Genomic DNA, 23,871 nt, shown 5'->3' on the forward strand with positions numbered 1-23,871 from the left:
AAGACGTTTTGAACTGAACTGATTTGGTTTCTAGTTAGTATGCACTTTGGGCCAGATGTACCTACATTGGTGGCAGTATGCTGCTTGGAAATATTTTGCAAATCGCTGTTTGGTGGTTGCTATTGCTGCTAAAGGATGTACTAAAGGATTGCCTAGACCTATTGGCTTTGCCAATGCTTGTTTCTCTCTTTTACCAGTAGGCTCGTCAAACAAGGAACCAAGACTGGCTGCGTGCTAATCCCGCCCATTTTCAGAATTGACCATTCTGTTTCCTGCATTGGAAGCGTCTTTTCCTCTCATTGCTCCGCTCTCCAGTACAAACCCCGCCCCTCCCTCGCGTACACGTGGAACGGATCCGCCACGCAGGGTGGGGTCCTAGCCTGACTCTCGTATGGACTGACCTCTGTGCGCCTGTCAGTGGGAGCAGCGGGGCCCGGGAAAAGACAAGAAGGCAGCTTGGCAGTGTAGCTACTACAGGCTAAAACGTAGTCTCCGGTCCTCACGCCGGCGGACGTCGAGTCCGCTTTCCCCCAAGAGCCAAAGATGTAGATATAGGCGAGCACGAGGCAGCCCCAGGGCAAAGCTAGCATGGTGGGTGTGTCGCCAGCTGGGCGGAGTCGAGAGGGGGCTGGGCCTGAATTAAATTCCGGCAGGCACCGATCCGCGATTGAAGTTACCGGGTTAGGAGAGGGTGCAAGGAGGTAACGTAAGTAAAACGTTGTTTTTTTTTTGTTACGTCTAGCAGTTCTTCGGAAAATCAGGGAGATGTTCACATGAGTTTTCCCAGCCCCCCTAATGAACGTAAGCTCCACAACAACTTTGTAGAAGAGTCATGAGTTATAGGAGCATCACTAAAGTGATGCCAGTCCATCGGTGGCAGGCACAGTGAAAGATAAATTGATTGATTGCATTCTGGGTTTTGCAGTTTATTTTTTAGCATTGTACTTTTAAGTTTGAAAATACCAGCAGGGAAACGTATTTATGTGGGACCTGCTAAAAGTGCATTGGTCCACACTACACAGTGCAGCTTTGTTATGCTTAGGTACTTGACTCCTTAAGCACGTTGGTTTTAGATACACGATAATATGCCTGCGATTGGAGGCTTGTTCATTGAGAATTTTTCTTGTGTTGGTGCACAAACCTTGTTGTGGTACAGAGCTCTTAAGCATTTGAGTTTCTATTTGCGTAGCTCCTCCAGTATGTTTTTAGGTCTAGACTAGGCAGCGCCTGCGCTGTCTTTGTGAGATCAGCTGTATACAGGTATGTACTTCAAACTCTGCCCATCTTTTCAAATGGATCCTATTACTGGCCTTTGTCAATGTTGGCTTTTGATTCGTGCATAAACTTAGTAGTCCCTCCTTAGTACCTTCCTCTCTTCTGTTGTTACCAGTGATTGAAGTGGGGTAAAAAAAGTTGGGGAACTGTGGGCGGAGAATCAGAAGGCAGGAATAACCTGAGGATAGGGTCAGTGGGCGGAGTCAAAAGTGTGAACAGAAAGAGCGAATCATTGTAAGTTATTAGGACATTCTTATTGTTGCCGAAAATTGCTTGAGGCCATGAAGGAGGCAGCCAGTGCTTTTAGAAACCTAATCCACTTGCAAACATGACCCCTCCACCCGAAGTCAGCGCCCTGTGCGATCACACCGCCCAAGAGCCACCCTGTGACCTCAGTAGCATAGTCACTTTCACTCTAGGGGGTGCTGCTTCATAGGCTTGCCTGCAAGACTGGGGGTGAACTTCCGCATGAATTGTGGGGGACAGGCCTTCAAGATTAGTCCACACTTGCCACCCGCTGGTGCTAAGACACAAGGGCTTCTAAGGTCTTGCAGGGCCTTCAACAGTCTAGCACGGGAATGTGTTTCCTCAGGAGAGTGGACTGGTCAATAATGCTGAACTTGGTTTCCCAGTTCCAAATTCGGCAGCTCTGACCATAGAGCCACATCCTCTCCCCCAATGAACACCATACTGCCCCACTGAGAGAAACTCGCACTGCCTTAATCTGTAACCCAATTGTGCCCCTCTATAAACACCTGGATATGACTCAATTCAAATTACGCACTAGACAAGAGTAATATGCTGGCAAAAAAAAAAAAAAAGTAACAACATCCTGAAAGAAGCAAACACTCAAGGAAATGCAAGATTGAGTAAAGTGTGTGAAATGTAAGCAGAACAACACGGTTACTTTAACGCTTTTACACTCCTTCAGAAATCAGTGAGTGCTTTTGTAGAAAAAGCTAAGGACAGGATTACAGGTCCCAGAAGGGACCTGTTTCAATTCTTATTGCTTATATCCTTGCAAAACATAAGCAGTATGGTTTATAAAGACCATATCCCTGAAGACAGAGCGAAAGTGCACAATTTGTTTTCCAATCCACCCATCAGCATGTATTGCACAGTACCTCCAGGAATGGTGCACTTCCCCACCCAGGGAAAACAATGTTGTTGAAAGAAATAAGAGAACACAAAAGTAGCGCTTCTCTGGCAAACTCTGTAAAGTGGCACTAATGTGTGGGTGTGAATAAAATCAAACTGTCCACTTTGGACCACTCTGTTTCTTTGGTTGTTTTTTACATTTTGAACCTTTTATTTCTCTCCAAAGCTACACTTTGGAATAGAAAAAGGCATTTCCAGCAAAAGTGCTTTTCTTTTTCTTGGATCCATTTCCCAGCAGCGGCAGAGCAGAAATGGAGACAGTCCTTGTTTTCTCTGGGCAAGGAGGATAAGACAGTCCTTTTCTGCCTGCCTGCCCATCCCTTAACTGCCACGAACGCCGAGCCTCCTCTGCAGGCCGTGACTATTTCTGCCGTCCTGGAACGCGTGTTTAAAAATTTTAAAAAGTAGGGGAACGGAATCTATTAAATTAAAGAAGTAGAGGCACGCCGTGCCCTGCCGACCCCTCCCACTTCTACCACTGGTTGTTACCTCCCATGAGGACTGCCTTTTACATCTGTTACTCGGAATGCTTTATTTATAGTCTTTGGCACTATTTTCTTAAATGGGTTTTTCCTACAACTGCTGTTGCAAGCACGCGTTTCGCTTCCCATATGACACACACAGCATTTGTTTCCTGCTCATCATCAGAGGCGTTTTGAAAGGCGCCTGTTCCATGTACTTCCCCCTCCATCTTTGTTTCCTGCTCATTAGACTCCTGAGTTTGGCTGGCAACATTTTCACCTGATCTTATAACTGTACTGGTTCGACTATTGCATAATTCTATTTGTTACATTTATTTAATGCCATCTGCTTATTTTTTATAGAGCCTACGCCGAGGTTCGAAGTCCGGTCCCCAGGACCAAGTCGGCAACTCTATTTACTATGCCATGTCATAGTTGTTGCAAGCACTAACCCCTCCTTCTTTGTTTACTGCTTTACAAAGTGTTTGGAGGGCGCCTGGTCTGTTCTGTGCACTACCCCCGTAAGCTTGTTTTCTTTTGATCTGCAACATTTGGTCACCCGATCTCGTAACTGAACGCTGATGCCGGCTCTACCAAATGGATAAGCCTACCAGGTACCCCTGCTGCCTTCTGTGTCGCAAAGACGTCACTGACTTGCTCTAATGAGCAGAACAAGCTTTGAAAATGCAATAGGTCTCGCCTTTGATTAAGTTAAAGCCATTTGCTTTGCTAATGGTATTGTATAGCGAAGCAAATGGCTTTAACTTAATGCTTGTAATTTATTTAATGCCATTTTATCTAGAGCCAACTTTACCCAAAGGTGTCAGAGCGCTTTACAAAAGAACCAATTAAATTACATAAGGACTTCTGAGGACATGAGTTACATAAAATGTATTTCAAAGGATGCCTTACATGTGTAAGGATGAATGCTTGAGCACTCCTGTAGGCAAAATTAATTGCTGTGTATAGGCGCGTGGCGGGTACACAAACGTTGATTGAGTGAGTTTTCCAAATTTTATTCAATTAGTAATGTGGGTCATATTACTTCATATGATCAGATAAACAGATACACTCCAATGTAGCTGTCGAGCCACGGAAAGAGCAATCTAGAAATGCGAACCAGGACCGTGTAAAAGATACCAGGCATACTGAAAAAGAATGAGTGTGCAGGAACAAATAAATCTAAGACAAGAAATAGAAACAAGTAATTGTAGACAGAAATATGCAAAAAAGCCAGAGAGAGAGCAAGCACGGAACTGAATCGAATTGTCAAAATTCAAAAGTAGCTGCTGTATTCCAGTCTCTCATTGAGGCCCGTCGGATGGATGGAGCTCAATTTGTGAATCCAATAAAGTTCTCGTTGTAACAGGAATTTTTTGGGGTCCTTCCCTTTTTGAACTTTATACTAGTGATAACGTAGATTTCCTACAATGGAGTGCAGCGGTTTCATCGTTTTCAGTTACATAAAATTTAGAAACAGAAAAACTCTAAATTCACATAAGAATGGTAGTAAGTGCACACGTCTACTACAGATGCTAGTGGTTAGAGTTGAATATGTGCGCGTTGTAAGTTCACTCAAGATTACATTATAAAAAGCGATTCGGGTTGTACAATTATATATTACATACTTACAGAGCATTAAATTGTTGCTGTTCAGCCAGTATTTTTTTTTTGTTTGTTTTTTGCAGTTTATGTAGCGCAAACTCGACACGAAGGTATTGGAGCGCTTTACATGAGCTCCGGTTACCTTACACAAGGACACATTAATTTTTTATTTTATTTTTTAGGGTAGAAACAGGGAGATTAAATGATTTGGCCAGAGTCACTGGATGAAAAGTCGTCCCCGAGGCTCGAACCATGGTTTGACCAGCTCCAAGGTCGGCAGCTCTGGCCGTCCGACCACATCCTCTCCGTGTTGCACTCACAGGCAGTGGACTTGTGTCTGTAGGGATCCCGGAGGCAGTGGTGGAGATGGCTGTAGGGGTAGAATGGCTGCCTTCCAGGAGTGCCCCAGCCTTTCATGGAACAAACCAGTGCATTCTGGAAGTTGTAGTGCAGCGCAGGGGCGCACTCGCCCTTTTCTGCTCTCTGCCCTCCAGGTGGATAGTGTGAAGTGACCTTGACACTATGTCGCCGCTCCATGCTTTAATGTACTCAACTAGTGCGTTCTGGAAAATGTAGTTCTATGTAGAGGTTCGGTGTCACTCCTCGGGATGGAGGGTGCAGCAGGGGACGCTCCTTCTGTCCTGCCCCCAGCCACCCACAAAGATGACGTGTAATATGCTGCAGCCTGACCCCTGACCCCGTCATGCTGTTACAGCAGCGCCCTTGTTTGTATAGCGCACATTCCCCCTGGTGCCGCCTCAAAAGAGCTTCCAGCTCTCCACAGACCTTCTATGGGTCCAGTGCGGACATGGGTAGCAGTGAATGTCTGCCACATCATAGAACAGTGCCGTGTGACCTGGGGGGGGGGGGAGGTTTAGAAGCTCAAGGGGCAGCCTCTGATCCTGGGGGCCCGGATCATGCAGGACTGGCTCCCTCCTTCCCCACTTTAATGAAGGGAAAACTGCAGTGTCAGCCTGGGAATTAAGGCTCTGCTGTTTCGCAGCATAAATGGCTGCCAGGCCACAAAGTGCCTTAATTCGGACAAGAGGTCACAAGCACCCTCGGTCGCGAGTATATGACCACTTCATGGCGCCTGCCTTAGGGGGGCATCTGCCAGATGATGACTGGGGCCATGGGCAGAACATGGAGGCCAGAGGGCACGTGAAGGGATCGACACGGACACACCTCACACCATCCTCCCCCATGGTCTGCAGTGTAAAGGCCTTCGCCAGTATCACCAACCCCACAACAAACACACAGAGCAGAGCACATGCCAAGCGGTGCAAGCGTCCTAGACACACTGAGCAGGCATAGTACAGGCAGTAGCAGCAGCGCAAGCTTCCCAGACACAAAACAAGCTGTCGCCATTAAACCCGCAATGTTAAAATGAAAGCGGGCTTGTGGTTCTCCAAATTTATGTAGCGCAAACTCGACCCAACGGTATTGGAGCGCTTTACATGAGCTCCGGTTACGTTACACAAGGACAAATTCATATTTGTTTTTTGGTAAGCAGTGAGTTTAATGATTTGCCCCCACGTACCTTTCAGATCAGACAGCATGGTCGCCCGTGCTGCTGCATTCTCTGCAGTTCCAGCGATTGTCTCAGTAAGATCTTGGCTTGTGCTTGCTGCCTCCCCCACCCCCCTCTCTCCATCGCACACGGAGCGGAGTCTCAACCATGGGAGGGGGCGGACACCGGCAAACGCGACTTAAAAAACAGCGCGGTCCCGAAAGTGAAAGAGTATCTCTTGTCTTTATGGGGCCATGTGTTTTGAACACGTGGCCCCATAAAGATAAGAAACGTTTTGCGACAGGAGGAAAGCAGGTGAGCATGTCCAAGTGGGCCGTCTGCAAAAGCTAAAAATATACGTCACAAAAATCTCTTTTCCAATGGCTGGCCACCGTTTAGCATAAACGGTGACGCCAGCCAATGGAAAAGAGGGGCAGGGCTTAAAGCCCTCTTACTGATTCTCCTTCAAAACATAAAATCTCGCCGAACGAACTGAGCATGTGCGCAGCCACACTAGCCGAGACCTAAAAACAGAAGCACGATAAAGCCTGGGAAGGGGCTGTTTCTGTGTTCAAGGGAAGCTTCCGTGACAACCCTGTCCTGGCAGAGTGAGTCAGGGAGCTGTCTTTTGTTCAACCACACGCTCCCTGTCTGTTCGTTGGCCTGTGCTTCTGATGTTTTTAGCAGCCTGACGTCTCATTTGTTTGTACCCTGCGCTGGTGCACTGCTATCAAACTACAATATTTTTCGGGTTTACGCAAGATCGTACGTCAATTTTCCCAATACATAAAGAAATAGTATGACGCACCAAACTTCACAGTGCAGTAAATGCGACATTACCCATCCATATTCACAGTGTACAGAAAAGTATCAGGCACCAACATTTTCAGTGTACACAGAGAGCCAAATAGACATAAATATTAAGTGTACACAGAAACGGGGGCAGTTCTTACTATTCAGCGTGCAAACATCAAGAGCAAACATCTATATTCACAGTGGAAAGAGACAATATGATACACCATTATTTGCAGTGCAAACAAGAAACCCAGACACCAATATTCACAATGCAAAGAGTAATATCATACATCACTATTCACAATGCACACAGAACAATATTGGACTCTGATATCAACAAGGCACACAAAGAACACTATCAGACATCAATATTTAAAGTACGCAGAGAAGCAGTGTAAAAAACCAATAGTGACAGCCTGAAAAGCAATAGCATATGTTAAAATTCAGATGGTGCACAGAGAACACCTTACACAGACATTGACTGTACACAGATCATAACTAGACACCAATATTCAGTGTGTATAGAAAACCGTATCAACACTACTATTTGCAGTGCACACAAACTAGATCAGACCTCAATATTCAGAGTGTGCAGAGGCAATAGAAGACACCGATATTTTCAGTTCACAGGGCAAGATGTAGCAAGACCAGGCATCAGTATTCATAGTACACACAGACCGTACAAGACCCCAATATTCAGAGTATTGTATTGTAATTGCATTTACATAGCGCTTACTACCGCTGACGAGGCGTCTAAGCACTTTTTCGGCGAGTAGCATGCTACTCTGGAATCCATAAAGGATTAGTGTTGAATTAGTATAGTGAAATATGAAAGTAATTTAAGTGGGTAATAGGTTAGTCAGTTATTTGGATTCAAAAGGATAGAAGGGGGGGGGGGGGAGTTTGTATTTATATAGCACTTGTTACCCCTGATGGGGTGTTGAAGCGCTTTTTTGGCAAGCAGCATGCTTCTCTGGAAACCCATAAAGGATTAGTATAGTGAAATATGAAAGTAATTTGACTTGTGGATATTAGTCAGTTATTTGGAATGAGAAGGATAGCGGAGGGATAGAAGAGGGGAAAAAGGTTTGCATTTACATAGCACTTGTTACCCCTGATGGGGTGTTGAAGGGGTTTTTTGGTGAGTAGCATGCTACTAGGAAACCCATAAAGAATTCTATTACAGGACCGGAGGCTTCGGATTATGCTTTCTCTTTCTTTACTGTTAAATCACAGCAGCCAATAAACACACAATTTAATATGAAAAAACTACATTGTCCATGATGCTTAGCCTTAGCCACGCCTCCTTAGCCCTCATAAGAGCCCTGGTAACAGTCCCCATCTTCCTCTTTCTTTTCTGCTCACAGCAAGAGATAAGTACCCTACTCATTACTGTCTGATTGATGTCTTGATATGACCTGATTGGTGTATATACTCTGGTTATAGCGCCTCGTGCGCTGTGGGACATTGCTCAGCTGTGCTGTTATTTCGCCCGATTTATCTGGGGCTGATTGTTATTTATGGTTTCACCGTTCTTATCCGGATTCTGTCATCTGTTTTCACTCGCGAGTGCTTCCCGCGCTGTTGCAGGGTATTTTTCAATTGTGTGACTGATTTATTGTATTTGTGGCAGTTTCTTAGCCTGGAGCCGCTAGACGCGGCGTTGTCTATCGGGCGCTCCTGCGATCACAGTCGGAGCTCGGCTCAGTGTAATTTCTTACCTCCGCTTCGCGCTTTGGCGCTGCCAGTACCGGGCCGCGGGGCGGCTGTGATTTCCGCTGTCAGCGGCCCGGTTGACAAGCAGGCGCGAGGGGCTCTCCCTGATCACCCGCAAGCGCTTGAGGAGCCGTGTACCACCCAGCCGGCCTGTGCAGCGTGATGCGTGCCCATTGGTCTTCTTTTTGGTAGGATTTGGGTGCGCGTTGGGCTGCACACGCCGGTTTGGTCCCGAATTTCGGATTTTCACCACGTTTTGCCTGAAGAGCTGGTGGAGAGGGACACCTGACCGGTTAAAACAGTAGTTTGCCTTTTGGAGTGCGCACACGCTCCTTATACTTGTACTATTGGCTCCTACGCCCTTCTGGGGCTGCAAGAATTGGACTACAGCATTGCTGAGGGGGTCTGGTACTGAGTTAACTTATTCATTATAATTGTGTGCAGTTGGGCTGGACCCCCCCCTCCCCCCATTACTCCTCCTGACTGCCTACCTCCGGAGAGCATTATTATTCTTACATTGCCCCACTGTAGTGTAGATTATGGAGGAGTGGGTGCATTATGATGAGGAGGTGGAGGATGAATATTATGAGGAACACTCAAAAAACAAAAAGGGTGTATGGAGGGTCAGGGGGAATAGTTTAATGACCTGTCTGCTCGCTCCCCAATCTTACATATACAAAACGCACGAGAGCAGATCAAGTCAAGGGAATGTGTGTGTCTGTAGTATCAACGTACGACACCAATGGTGAGACGTGAGACAAGGGTACCAAACAAAAAACCTCTTGGCGGCACGTGGCTGATAAAATTCCCATCAGACCACCCATGTGGTGGAGTTTGCGTCATGTGGGAATTCTGATAATCATGCCATCCAAAAACCAACCAATCAGTGTCGGTACAGGCAAAAATATCACAAATATGTGATCATTATGTGTATCCTAAAAGTGATGCAAACTAAAAAAGAGGGAAGTAACAGTGCTCAAAATAATTTAAAATTGGCTACCCAGACTTCAGAGGATGTACTAGAAGTCCGAGTGTCAAGGAATAAAAACACGCTAGGTAGTAAGACTACCATATGGCGCTAAATAGTGTGGTCATGTTGTGGTCGACATGTTTCAGCCGTCAGGGCATCTAGCCCGGCTTTCTTCAGGACCTCTATGTAACAAATCTTACTCCTGCAACACCAGATAAGACGTCACAGTGAAGAAGTGACAGACATGCACTCAAAAAGTTACAACCATAGCTAGAAAACTTAGAATACTTAAGCATCCACTCAAGGGGAAGTAATATTTCTTCTTCCTATCAAAGAGAACAAGAGAGAAAAATGTTAAAGTCACACCAAGTCCCATACCAACACCATAGTGTTCACACGTAAAGACAATTCAGACACACCTGCATGAATAATTTACATTCTGCATACAGGGAAAGCATACTAGCTTAATCACATTGAGGCATTTCCTCAACAGTGATACTCACCCAGCTTTGTGTGGGTGATGGCCTCACCTCACCCGGCAACCGCTCGGGAGTATGAGGCCCCGCTCTAAAATGTAGAGAGAGACACAGTAAGTGTACAACTTTACCATGTCCAACCAATCGTTCTACATTCAAAATCCAACAGACATACGATAGTATCCACTCTGTCAAGACTGAACCCAAACCCACATCAGAGCTTACAAAAAGGTTCTTAGAGTCATATTAGCAGGACAAGAAATAAATCAACTTGTGTACCGCAGGGCAGACCCGCCCGAGATAATGCATTTACAGTAATAGTAATAGCCTTATAATCAACTAGTGGACCTGGCTTATGGATGGACACGTTGTCGCCCCCCCATGGTAGTTGCCTGAGCTAATTCTTAAGTTCAAAAATGCTCAATACATACAGTGGTTTGCATATATATGTATATATAATGAATGGGATATAAGGCCACTCCCCAGCGAAAATTAACGAGGACTGGAGGCCACACAGGCTCTCATCACTTGGCCTAGCCTGGTATACTGTTGCTGACTCAATAGTAGACGATACAAAAACAGGCTGTGTCGCAATAAAAAAGAAGGGAGAGCAGCGCCCAACCAACCTACCTCTCCGTCGGTGCCTCGGAGTATTAGCGAGCGGAAGTGGAGGTAGGTTGCGGCGGAAGCCTGTTTCCTTAAATACCCGCCCCAAATGGGGCACACAGAACCCCACCAATATCTCGCCGAAATCTCCTTAGGCGCCATAAAAATGCGTGAACACGGAAGGGAGACCGCTATCATTCCGCGCATGTGCGGGAGTAGGCAACTGGCACCACTCACTCGCGCATGCGCGGACACGGAAGGAAGACCGTTCTCTTGGCGCGCATGTGCGGGAGTAGGCAGCTAGCACTACTCACTCGCGCATGCGCCTACACAGATGCCCTTTGCAATCCTTTTCTGATATCGAGATCCGTTATTAGGTGCAATTAGGAAGGTTGGTTCACAGATGCCCGTGAAAACCTTTTGCTGATACCAAGAAGTGTTATTATGTGTAATTAGAAAAGCTGGTTCAAGGCCAAAAGAGTTTTGCCCATCTCCCAATTAATTCGTGTAGTAAATCACTACCAAAGACTGATATAAGCTGGTGATTACACCATGTATAGCCGTCGTTAGAGACAAATATATACTTCTACGGGAGATAAACCTATACTTCTAAGTAGTAAAAGGGATTCATTATTCAATGTCCGCTTCGCTCGGGGAGATATATGGAGGGAATAACTGGTCAAGGCCATTTGTTTAGAGGAATAACATTATTTGCTTCTTGTTTACAGCCAAAAACGTAAATTGTAGGTACATATAACACCCTTAAATTCTTATGTGTCGAATGTAAGGATGACGGAACCCCTTTATGTGCAATAATGGGGAACAGGTAACAGCTTGACAGAGGGGCAAACATTCACAGTTAAGTTGGATGAGCTTAGGAGGTGCAAATTATACTGTATTTGCTACCAAATGTAATAGACCCGCAACCAAAGGCTGCACTAAATACTCAAAAAACAAAAAGGGTGTATGGAGGGTCAGGGGGAATAGTTTAATGACCTGTCTGCTCGCTCCCCAATCTTACATATACAAAACGCACGAGAGCAGATCAAGTCAAGGGAATGTGTGTGTCTGTAGTATCAACGTACGACACCAATGGTGAGACGTGAGACAAGGGTACCAAACAAAAAACCTCTTGGCGGCACGTGGCTGATAAAATTCCCATCAGACCACCCATGTGGTGGAGTTTGCGTCATGTGGGAATTCTGATAATCATGCCATCCAAAAACCAACCAATCAGTGTCGGTACAGGCAAAAATATCACAAATATGTGATCATTATGTGTATCCTAAAAGTGATGCAAACTAAAAAAGAGGGAAGTAACAGTGCTCAAAATAATTTAAAATTGGCTACCCAGACTTCAGAGGATGTACTAGAAGTCCGAGTGTCAAGGAATAAAAACACGCTAGGTAGTAAGACTACCATATGGCGCTAAATAGTGTGGTCATGTTGTGGTCGACATGTTTCAGCCGTCAGGGCATCTAGCCCGGCTTTCTTCAGGACCTCTATGTAACAAATCTTACTCCTGCAACACCAGATAAGACGTCACAGTGAAGAAGTGACAGACATGCACTCAAAAAGTTACAACCATAGCTAGAAAACTTAGAATACTTAAGCATCCACTCAAGGGGAAGTAATATTTCTTCTTCCTATCAAAGAGAACAAGAGAGAAAAATGTTAAAGTCACACCAAGTCCCATACCAACACCATAGTGTTCACACGTAAAGACAATTCAGACACACCTGCATGAATAATTTACATTCTGCATACAGGGAAAGCATACTAGCTTAATCACATTGAGGCATTTCCTCAACAGTGATACTCACCCAGCTTTGTGTGGGTGATGGCCTCACCTCACCCGGCAACCGCTCGGGAGTATGAGGCCCCGCTCTAAAATGTAGAGAGAGACACAGTAAGTGTACAACTTTACCATGTCCAACCAATCGTTCTACATTCAAAATCCAACAGACATACGATAGTATCCACTCTGTCAAGACTGAACCCAAACCCACATCAGAGCTTACAAAAAGGTTCTTAGAGTCATATTAGCAGGACAAGAAATAAATCAACTTGTGTACCGCAGGGCAGACCCGCCCGAGATAATGCATTTACAGTAATAGTAATAGCCTTATAATCAACTAGTGGACCTGGCTTATGCAAACCACTGTATGTATTGAGCATTTTTGAACTTAAGAATTAGCTCAGGTAACTACCATGGGGGGGCGACAACGTGTCCATCCATAAGCCAGAGCGGGGCCTCATACTCCCGAGCGGTTGCCGGGTGAGGTGAGGCCATCACCCACACAAAGCTGGGTGAGTATCACTGTTGAGGAAATGCCTCAATGTGATTAAGCTAGTATGCTTTCCCTGTATGCAGAATGTAAATTATTCATGCAGGTGTGTCTGAATTGTCTTTACGTGTGAACACTATGGTGTTGGTATGGGACTTGGTGTGACTTTAACATTTTTCTCTCTTGTTCTCTTTGATAGGAAGAAGAAATATTACTTCCCCTTGAGTGGATGCTTAAGTATTCTAAGTTTTCTAGCTATGGTTGTAACTTTTTGAGTGCATGTCTGTCACTTCTTCACTGTGACGTCTTATCTGGTGTTGCAGGAGTAAGATTTGTTACATAGAGGTCCTGAAGAAAGCCGGGCTAGATGCCCTGACGGCTGAAACATGTCGACCACAACATGACCACACTATTTAGCGCCATATGGTAGTCTTACTACCTAGCGTGTTTTTATTCCTTGACACTCGGACTTCTAGTACATCCTCTGAAGTCTGGGTAGCCAATTTTAAATTATTTTGAGCACTGTTACTTCCCTCTTTTTTAGTTTGCATCACTTTTAGGATACACATAATGATCACATATTTGTGATATTTTTGCCTGTACCGACACTGATTGGTTGGTTTTTGGATGGCATGATTATCAGAATTCCCACATGACGCAAACTCCACCACATGGGTGGTCTGATGGGAATTTTATCAGCCACGTGCCGCCAAGAGGTTTTTTGTTTGGTACCCTTGTCTCACGTCTCACCATTGGTGTCGTACGTTGATACTACAGACACACACATTCCCTTGACTTGATCTGCTCTCGTGCGTTTTGTATATGTAAGATTGGGGAGCGAGCAGACAGGTCATTAAACTATTCCCCCTGACCCTCCATACACCCTTTTTGTTTTTTGAGTATTTAGTGCAGCCTTTGGTTGCGGGTCTATTACATTTGGTAGCAAATACAGTATAATTTGCACCTCCTAAGCTCATCCAACTTAACTGTGAATGTTTGCCCCTCTGTCAAGCTGTTACCTGTTCCCCATTATTGCACATAAAGGGGTTCCGTCATCCTTACATTCGACACATAAGAATTTAAGGGTGTTATATGTACCTACAATTTACGTTTTTGGCTGTAAACAAGAAGCAAATAATGTTATTCCTCTAAACAAATGGCCTTGACCAGTTATTCCCTCCATATATCTCCCCGAGCGAAGCGGACATTGAATAATGAATCCCTTTTACTACTTAGAAGTATAGGTTTATCTCCCGTAGAAGTATATATTTGTCTCTAACGACGGCTATACATGGTGTAATCACCAGCTTATATCAGTCTTTGGTAGTGATTTACTACACGAATTAATTGGGAGATGGGCAAAACTCTTTTGGCCTTGAACCAGCTTTTCTAATTACACATAATAACACTTCTTGGTATCAGCAAAAGGTTTTCACGGGCATCTGTGAACCAACCTTCCTAATTGCACCTAATAACGGATCTCGATATCAGAAAAGGATTGCAAAGGGCATCTGTGTAGGCGCATGCGCGAGTGAGTAGTGCTAGCTGCCTACTCCCGCACATGCGCGCCAAGAGAACGGTCTTCCTTCCGTGTCCGCGCATGCGCGAGTGAGTGGTGCCAGTTGCCTACTCCCGCACATGCGCGGAATGATAGCGGTCTCCCTTCCGTGTTCACGCATTTTTATGGCGCCTAAGGAGATTTCGGCGAGATATTGGTGGGGTTCTGTGTGCCCCATTTGGGGCGGGTATTTAAGGAAACAGGCTTCCGCCGCAACCTACCTCCACTTCCGCTCGCTAATACTCCGAGGCACCGACGGAGAGGTAGGTTGGTTGGGCGCTGCTCTCCCTTCTTTTTTATTGCGACACAGCCTGTTTTTGTATCGTCTACTATTGAGTCAGCAACAGTATACCAGGCTAGGCCAAGTGATGAGAGCCTGTGTGGCCTCCAGTCCTCGTTAATTTTCGCTGGGGAGTGGCCTTATATCCCATTCATTATATATACATATATATGCAAACCACTGTATGTATTGAGCATTTTTGAACTTAAGAATTAGCTCAGGCAACTACCATGGGGGGGCGACAACGTGTCCATCCATAAGCCAGGTCCACTAGTTGATTATAAGGCTATTACTATTACTGTAAATGCATTATCTCGGGCGGGTCTGCCCTGCGGTACACAAGTTGATTTATTTCTTGTCCTGCTAATATGACTCTAAGAACCTTTTTGTAAGCTCTGATGTGGGTTTGGGTTCAGTCTTGACAGAGTGGATACTATCGTATGTCTGTTGGATTTTGAATGTAGAACGATTGGTTGGACATGGTAAAGTTGTACACTTACTGTGTCTCTCTCTACATTTTAGAGCGGGGCCTCATACTCCCGAGCGGTTGCCGGGTGAGGTGAGGCCATCACCCACACAAAGCTGGGTGAGTATCACTGTTGAGGAAATGCCTCAATGTGATTAAGCTAGTATGCTTTCCCTGTATGCAGAATGTAAATTATTCATGCAGGTGTGTCTGAATTGTCTTTACGTGTGAACACTATGGTGTTGGTATGGGACTTGGTGTGACTTTAACATTTTTCTCTCTTGTTCTCTTTGATAGGAAGAAGAAATATTACTTCCCCTTGAGTGGATGCTTAAGTATTCTAAGTTTTCTAGCTATGGTTGTAACTTTTTGAGTGCATGTCTGTCACTTCTTCACTGTGACGTCTTATCTGGTGTTGCAGGAGTAAGATTTGTTACATAGAGGTCCTGAAGAAAGCCGGGCTAGATGCCCTGACGGCTGAAACATGTCGACCACAACATGACCACACTATTTAGCGCCATATGGTAGTCTTACTACCTAGCGTGTTTTTATTCCTTGACACTCGGACTTCTAGTACATCCTCTGAAGTCTGGGTAGCCAATTTTAAATTATTTTGAGCACTGTTACTTCCCTCTTTTTTAGTTTGCATCACTTTTAGGATACACATAATGATCACATATTTGTGATATTTTTGCCTGTACCGACACTGATTGGTTGGTTTTTGGATGGCATGATTATCAGAATTCCCACATGACGCAAACTCCACCACATGGGTGGTCTGATGGGAATTTTATCAGCCACGTGCCGCCAAGAGGTTTTTTGTTTGGTACCCTTGTCTCACGTCTCACCATTGGTGTCGTACGTTGATACTACAGACACACACATTCCCTTGACTTGATCTGCTCTCGTGCGTTTTGTATTATGAGGAACAACCTGGGGCTGTTATTGAGGATAAGATTGTTTAGGCTCTGGACTCTTCCGTCCAATCCTCGGTCAATAAGGCAATTGAGAGCGCAGTACCCACGACTGTGCAACAAGCATTGGCAGCTGCTCTGAAACCTATCACCAAGCAGCTTGAAAGTTTCGCAAAGCGTCATGGGTTCACGAAGAATAAGGCTAGCAGGGATACTCCACCAGCTACTGAGTCAGTGAAAGATAGTCAATGGCCTCACGCTAGTGCCTTGGGTTCCCTGCCCCCAGCATCGGGTCAAGATCATGTGTATGCTTCCAGCGGCAAGGCGAAGAGTAAGCAAAAGGTCTATGTGGACACGGACATTGACACTACCGATACAGATGAGGAGGCCCCTCCCAAGAAGAAGGCAAAGAAGGCTGCCTCTTCAAGTTCAGCTCCTCCTGTTAACACCCCATTTACTTTCAATCCCAGTGAGATTGTTCACCCTAGATCTTCCGATTGGGTTCCAGTGCCAGAAGTGGCGGAGTATCTTCAAGATAACATTTAGAAAAGGCCTTGATAAGGAGGTTCGGAACTGTCTTCGATCGGAGTGTCCCCGACTGGACCTGGCCCATAAGGTCGCGGAGACCCCGGAGACAGATGTTAGCCTTCTCACTTTCTTAAAGAAATTTGCTAAGGACCCTAAAAAGGGGATAGACCGCGCCTGGCGCGGTTGTCAGGACAAGATGCTTGATGTGGTTGGCCCGCTGGCAAAGATTCTAGAAATGGCCTCTGCGGCCAAGGAAGCCAACATTGCGGTAGACCCCGACATTCTTGCAGGTTGGACCCAAAAAGCCATTTGTTTGCTCGGTAATGCCAACTGTGCAATATCCACCGAGCGGCGCAAATCCCTGCTTATGAGAATGGACACTAACCTGACTGATCTAGCGGCAGCGGAACCAGGGCCCCTGGCAGAGGGCAACCTGTTCGAGGGAGCGCTTTGTGAAGGATGTCTCCAAGTACGTTGACACCTTCACCTCACTTGATAAAGCGCAATCAGGTATTAAGCGTGTGTTTCAGCAGGGCCTTTTTAACAGGGCCGGGCGAGGCAGGGGACGCTCGCCAGGCCGCTTCTCCAATCAGGGTCCCACCAGAGGTGGATATGGACGTGGTAGAGGAGAATGGGACTCGACGAGAGGAGGCACCTTTTATCCCACCCAACGCCATTTTTCCAAAGGCGGGTTCCAAGGAGGTGGCAACAGAGCTGGTTTCCACACCCAGAACTCATCAAGTGAGCGCACTGGACTGTTTTCTTTTACCATTGGGGGGCCACACTCAGTTCTTCTTTCACAATTGGCGCCTTCTTACTCAGGACGCGTGGGTCTTGCAGACAGTTCAGGGGTTTCACTTAGACTTTTACGAAATGCCCAGGCAGAATACATCCCCGGGGACTCTCCATTTTTTCCCAACAAGAGATAGTTTTTATAGACAGCGAAATAGAGGAATTGCTTCAAAAGCACGTAATTGCAGTGTGCGACTACAGTCCACATGGATTTTGCAGCAATATCTTTCTAGTTGAAAAGAAAGGTGGAACTCGCAGACTAGTTTTGAATTTGAGGGAGTTCAATTATTTCCTGGTTTACAACCATTTCAAGATGGAGGGAATCCATCTGTTGGCAGATTTACTGCAGCAAGGTGATTGGATGGCCAGGCTAGATCTCAAGGATGCTTACCTCTCCATCCCCATTTATCCTCCACACCGACGTTTCCTTCAGTTTCAATGGGACGGTCGGTGGTTCGAGTATTTGGCCCTTCCTTTCGGGCTTTCCTCGGCTCCTTGGTGCTTCACCAAGGTGTTGAAGCCAGTGGTCGCGCATCTCCGAGAACAGGGAGTGCGCTTGATAATTTATCTGGGCGACATCCTGATCATGGCTCACAGTCCGAAGCTGGTGGCCCAGCATCTGCAGATGACTATTTCATTGTTACAGAACCTAGGGTTTGTAATCAATCAGGCCAAATCGGCACTGATCCCGTCACAATTGGCGGACTTTCTGGGCTTTGTGATCGATTCTCAGAGGGCTCAGTTGAACCTTCCGAAGTCCATGTTGAAGGACCTGAAGAAGGAGATTGTGTCACTTCTCGGCAAGCAGATGGTCTCACTCAGGACGATCGCCAGAGTAGTGGGGTTGTTGGCGTCGTCCATTCAGGCAATATTCCCTGGACCCCTTTATTACAGGACGCTACAGAGGCTCAAGATACAACATCTTCGGAGAGGTCTGGCTTAAACGGATCTAGTTCCTCTGTCGCAGGAGGTGGGAGACGAAATGCGTTAGTGGTTGAGCCATGTAGAGGCATGGAACAGCAGAGCCATTTTCGGCTCTCAACCCAAGGTGGTTATAGAGTCTGACGCCAGCCGTTGGGCCTGGGGAGCGCGCTGCGGCGGTGTTCCCACAGGCGGCAGGTGGTCGCCTCAGGAGCTGGACTTACACACACATTGTCTAGAGCTCCTCGCAGGGTCGATCGCAAATCGGACCCTTTTCCCCCCAGCAGACCTCATGTTGCATTCTCCTTCGAATGGACAACGTGTCTGCGGTGCGGTACATAAACAAATTGGGGGGGACGAGATCGTCCATGCTAGTGGAGATAGCCAAGGATTTCTGGCACTATTGCCTCAATCGTCAGAGCACGGTGATAGCAGAATACATTCCAGGACAGTCCAGTGTCATAGCGGACTGGAATTCGAGACATCTCAAGGATTACAGCGATTGGCGGCTTCTTCCCAGAATGTTCCAATGGTTACGGGACCTGTGGGGTCCGTTCCAGATCGATTTGTTTGCATCCAGGCTGAACCGGCACCTCCCCAGGTTTTTCAGTTGGAGGCCGGATTCAGCAGCGGCAGCTGCGGATACATTTCTGCATCATTGGTCGGGGGCAGTGAACTACGCATTCCCACCTTTCCATCTCATTCCACGAGTGACTTCTCACATTCTCAAGCAGAGAGCGGAGGTTGTCTTAGTGACGCCTCTGTGGAGGTCGCAGCCTTGGTTCCCGGTCCGGTTGGGGATGTGCTGCGACCTTCCCAGGATGCTCCCTTGGTCGGAGTCTCTTCTCCTGGGACCTCTCGGGGAACAGCACCCGTTGATTCTGTCACAACGCCTATCGCTGATGTCATGGAGGCTTTCAGGCAACAATGGGATTTGCCTGGAGTTTCGGGAACGGCTTCTGACTTCATCAAACAAGCTTGGGCCCCATCCACGAGGAGGCGATACTCATCAGCCTGGAAGAGCTGGTTGGGTTGGTGCGTGGAACGGGACTTTGATCCCGTGGGGCAGGACTTTCCCATATCGTAATTATTTTGTCGGAAAAGGCGGCTGGCGGTCTGGCTTATTGATCGGTGAATAATTTCCGGTCGGCTATTTCCGCGGGGCACACCCACATTGACGGGAAACCGGTGGGCATGCACCCTTTGATATGCAAACTTCTTAAGGGAATACGAGTGGCAAACCCTCCTAAACCCAAGTATTCAGAGTTATGGGATGTTTCCTTAGTGATCAAACTCTTCGATAGTTGGCCTTCTAACAACCTGCTGTCGAGAAAGCAGTTGTTTGCAAAGTTAGCTATGCTGTTACGCTTGTCGGCTTGCAGGCGTTCATCGGATGTACGGGCACTGGAGATTACAGGTAGAGTATTTACTCCGGAAGGAGTTTCTTTTACTATTACTGATCGTACGAAAACTCTCTCCAGGCAGGTTGCATATAATGATTTTCCCAGTAATGCTAAACTATGTGTTGTCCAATGCTTGAAAACTTACGAGGAATGTAATCGTTCTCTGAGACCGACTGGTGTCACCCAACTTTTGATTGCTGTGCAAAAACATTCAAACCTGTGTCTGCTGCAATCATTGCCAAATGGCTCAAGTCTATCATGAAAGAGGCTGGTATTGATGTTCAATTGTTTGGTGCACACTCGTTGCGTGGTGCCATAGCATCAAAGTCATATTTGTTGGGAGCTAACATTCAGGATATTATGCATTGTGCTGATTGGTCGTCTGAGTCGACATTCAAACAGTTTTATTATAAGCCGGTGGGAGACCTAAGATCTGTGGTTTTTGATAAAGCGTTAAACTAGCATAATCCGAAGCCTCCGGTCCTGTAATAGAATCAAAAATTAGCTAGCATTCGCGCCAAGAATTTTCAATTCTATTAAGGACATCCCACCCGGCTATGTTCAATGTTTGATCATGCTTACCCGCCCGTTGTGATGTAGCTTTATGCTGATCTTAAACAGAAGTTACGGGTTGTTCATATTTGTTTTTTCCAGGCGCTGACAAGCAAAAAGAATGAGGATTCTTCAGTTGAAGACTTGAGCTCCGGTTATTTCCATGTTGGAGAATATTATTAGACTGTTTGGTTATTGGACTTCTTCTGCAAGATCGAGCAAAGAAAGAGTAAGATGGGACTGTTACCAGGGCTCTTATGAGGGCTAAGGATGCGTGGCTAAGGCTAAGCATCATGGACAATGTAGTTTTTTCATATTAAATTGTGTGTTTATTGGCTGCTGTGATTTAACAGTAAAGAAAGAGAAAGCGTAATCCTTGCCTCCGTGTCTTTAATAGAATTGAAAATTCTTGGCGCGAATGCTAGCTAATTTTTGATTAGTGTTGAAAATTAGTATAGTGAAATATGAAAGTAATTTGAGTGATGGATATGTTATTAAGATATTTGGAGTGAGAAGGGGAGTGGTAGGACAGAAGACGGAAAGAGGTTTGCATTTATATAGCGCTTGATACCACTGATGTGGCGTTAAAGGACTTTATTTGGCGAGTACAGACACACAACCTAGCATACACCAATATCTGTAGCGCACAATGCAAGCCCAGGCATCAGTATTGATAGTACACACTGAGCCAGTATCAGACACCAATATTCACAGTGCACATAGGGATGATTTCAGACACCACCATTCACAGTGCACATAGGGAGGATATCCGATACCACCATTTACAATGCGCATAGGGACGATTTTGGAACTACCATTTACAGTGCGCATAGGAACAGTATCAGACGCCAACATTCACATTGAATGTAAATGTAAATGTAGTATACTTGTAAAGCGCACAGCTGCCCCAGCAACGGGGCGTCCCGGCGCTGTATAACTCTGGGGAACCCGTCCCGGCTTTCCCTGTGGGATGGTCCCTTGCTGGGAGTCCCCAAGGTGGAGCCAGGCATCCCCGGAATTGGTGGGGCCGTTGTGGAGATTAGGCAAGCTAATGCCCAGAGTTGCCGAGTGGAACCCCTGATTAGAGTAAGCACCGAAGCGAGAATTATCGAGTCCGCTGGCCAAGGTCCACGACCCTGCCGCGTCGGGAATTGAACCCTGGTCCCGGGCTGACTTCTGCTCTCAGGCCTGCCGCCTCTAACCAGTGAGCCACACTACTCCACAGACAATATCAGGCACCAACATTCACAGTGCACATAGGGATGATATCAGACGCCAACATTCACAGTTCACATAGGGATGATAGAGACCAATGTTCAGTGCACACAGACCATATCAGAAACCAACATTCACACTGCACACAGACAATATCAGGCACCAACCTTCACAGTGCACATAGGCATGATATCAGACGCCAATATTCACAGTGCATATAGGAATATCAGACACTACCATTCACAGTACACACAGACAATATCAGACACCCCCATTCACAGTGCACATAAAAATGATAGACACCAATATTCAATGCACACAGACCATATTAGACACTAACATTCACAGTGCACAGAGACACCAAAATTCACAGTGCACATAGGGATGATATCTGACACATATATATATATATATGTCCAGCTCCAAACACCAGCTAGCTGCACACATGAGCGGGTGCACGCCAAAACGGGGGTGTGCCCGTTGTATAAATCAAAGCTCCAAGCATCCACAAACGGTAAGTCTGTATAGAAAGCAGCACACGCAGGGGGTGATTCCTCAAAAGATTTTAATGGGGAACCTCACAGCATACGACGCGTTTCGCCAGAGGGCTTCGTCAAGTAATGCAAAGAGCCAAGGCGCTCAACTCATTTTTAAAACAAACAAGGGTGCATCCACATGATTGTTGAAAAGCAAAGAAGGACAACATTTGTGGCATCAAATGGATCAGCCATCTTTGAATGGTAAACTCAGGCATGTGCGCATGTATAAACACATAAAGAAAACCATCGTTTCTAAATATATGTACACATATATACATTATTTACATGAGATTCAACATAAATATGCATAGAATAACATGTGACATCTCGCCCGAAAATGGGCATAAACATTCCCTCCAAAAGCCTTCAATGCAAAGTGATGATCATGGGAAGCATAGAAGGACTATAAATGAGGCGACAAATGGGTCGGCCATCTTAAGATGTTAAACCCAAGCCTGTGTGCATGTATAAACGTAAACACAAGCACTCATTTTCTATATGTATGTACAAAATTTTGTTACATGAAACCCAACACAAATGTGCTAGCAAAAACCTGAGATACATGTTATTCTATGCATATTTATGTTGAATCTCATGTAAATAATGTATATATGTGTACATATATTTAGAAACGATGGTTTTCTTTATGTGTTTATACATGCGCACATGCCTGAGTTTTCCATTCAAAGATGGCTGATCCATTTGATGCCACAAATGTTGTCCTTCTTTGCTTTTCAACAATCATGTGGATGCACCCTTGTTTGTTTTAAAAATGAGTTGAGCGCCTTGGCTCTTTGCATTACTTGACGAAGCCCTCTGGCGAAACGCGTCGTATGCTGTGAGGTTCCCCATTAAAATCTTTTGAGGAATCACCCCCTGCGTGTGCTGCTTTCTATACAGACTTACCGTTTGTGGATGCTTGGAGCTTTGATTTATACAACGGGCACACCCCCGTTTTGGCGTGCACCCGCTCATGTGTGCAGCTAGCTGGTGTTTGGAGCTGGACATTTGATTTACTGGCTGCACCGAGTTTGCCATCAACGTGTACCGCATTTACCGGATCTCAAAGACATCGCTGTGAGGTACAGCAACACTCGCATGAATTCAGCGTGTCATTTGCATTCGGGTAAGAAGCGGAATTTGCACAACTGACGATTGGACTTCTGTTGTGCATTGGCATTTAACTTCGAGCGAGGGGGGGAGGCAGCTTGTTCAAATACAGGTAGTTGCGGCTGCACTACCTTTCATTATGTTCAGCGAGGCAGAGAGGCGGAACTTGGAATGTTCAAAAATAAGAAAAAAACAGACGGGACACTTAAGGCGGGCACTAGTAACGCTGGAGGGGGCAACACCACTTTAAACTCAAAACTGGCCACGTTAGAACGGCTTTACGAGAGAGAAATTCGTAAGTGGTGGGAGGCAACATCACTGCAAAACTATATTGATGTTGACCGAGTCCCTCGTGGCTTGAGAATATACACGATCCCAGCCTATGAGAATCCGGACCCCAAATTATTGGATGCTTGGGCAGAACACACCGCAGCATCCTGTAGGGGTAGTCTACAGATACTAGTTCGCTTTGCCTGGAGCGATAGAGATAAAGCTCTGACTCAGATCAAGGAGTTGGAGGACGAACTACTGAAGGAAGAGGATCAGACCGGCTTGGAGGATAAGCGTGAACTAATCAAAAAACGTCTGAAAAAATATGAACTAAAAATAAAACAACAAAAGGAAGAAAAATTCGAAAGGGACGAAAATGACTACAAAATGGGGAGAGTATTAACTTTTGCCAAAAAATACGATCACACCAGGAAACAACTGAGAAAAAAGGCAAGTGGTCCCA

At 45.8% G+C, this 23,871-nt stretch overlaps 1 protein-coding gene across 3 annotated transcripts in view; it reads left to right on the forward strand.

Annotated features, from left to right (window-relative positions):
* Positions 1 to 377: 377 nt before the first annotated feature.
* The window catches only part of CNPY2 (canopy FGF signaling regulator 2), a 119,680-nt gene continuing 96,186 nt past the window's right edge, over positions 378 to 23,871 (forward strand). The window contains exons 1-2 of one of the 3 annotated variants that reach the window (XM_078686149.1): positions 378 to 706; positions 20,377 to 20,503. The gene's annotated coding sequence lies outside the window, so the exon portion shown is untranslated. The remainder of the gene's footprint in view (positions 707 to 20,376; positions 20,504 to 23,871) is intronic. The other 2 variants (XM_078686143.1, XM_078686148.1) reach the window with 2 other exon arrangements.

This window comes from Lissotriton helveticus, chromosome 1_1 (genome assembly GCF_964261635.1).
Source record: "Lissotriton helveticus chromosome 1_1, aLisHel1.1, whole genome shotgun sequence".
NCBI lineage: Eukaryota > Metazoa > Chordata > Amphibia > Caudata > Salamandridae > Lissotriton > Lissotriton helveticus.